Raw genomic sequence first — 702 nt, 5'->3', positions numbered from 1 at the left:
GATTAAATCCATGAGAATCGAGTGGTATGTATCTAGATTCCTCTCGTTTTTATGAAAAAATATTAGCTCATGAGTCCTAATGCATTCTGACTCCAATTGTGGGGCGTCACGTGTCAAATGACGCGACCGAAATACACTTTTTTGGGGGTCATTTGACACGTAGTGGCGCTCCACCATTAGAGTCTTGATGCATTAGGATTCTCGACTTAATACTCTTTCCATCTTTATTGTTCAGAAACTTCGCAATTATATGTTTGATAAAATCATTCAAATATTGAAGGCTACCCCATTACAATTCTTAATAGCCCTATTATTGATATATTATAGCTCATGACCAATTAATCAGAAAATTAATCTGCAAAGACACATAGACTGCATATCTCCAGCCAAAGAGATAAAAGGACTTTGCTCAACCATGCTCGAGCTAATGGCTCCTGGCAACAACTCGGCAACAGTTATAGAGTAGAAACGCATGCCAACCACAAGGAGACATCAATTGATTTAGTGAATTTATAAGCCAATTAATTGCACATTAATTAATCGGGAGTCATATATTCTATTTTTTTAATTAATATTTACTAATTATTTTTCAAAATTGATTTATAATTGGTTTTGTGAATGTAGCCTCATCATTAATTTAATAACATGCTTGGCATTTATATCTTCTTGAACAATTTTGTATATATATATATATATATAGAT

This window comes from Phalaenopsis equestris, unplaced genomic scaffold (genome assembly GCF_001263595.1).
Source record: "Phalaenopsis equestris unplaced genomic scaffold, ASM126359v1 Scaffold000002, whole genome shotgun sequence".
NCBI classification, from domain to species: Eukaryota; Viridiplantae; Streptophyta; class Magnoliopsida; order Asparagales; family Orchidaceae; genus Phalaenopsis; species Phalaenopsis equestris.
The sequence above is the reverse complement of the archived record's forward strand: the minus strand, read 5'-3'. Positions refer to the sequence as shown.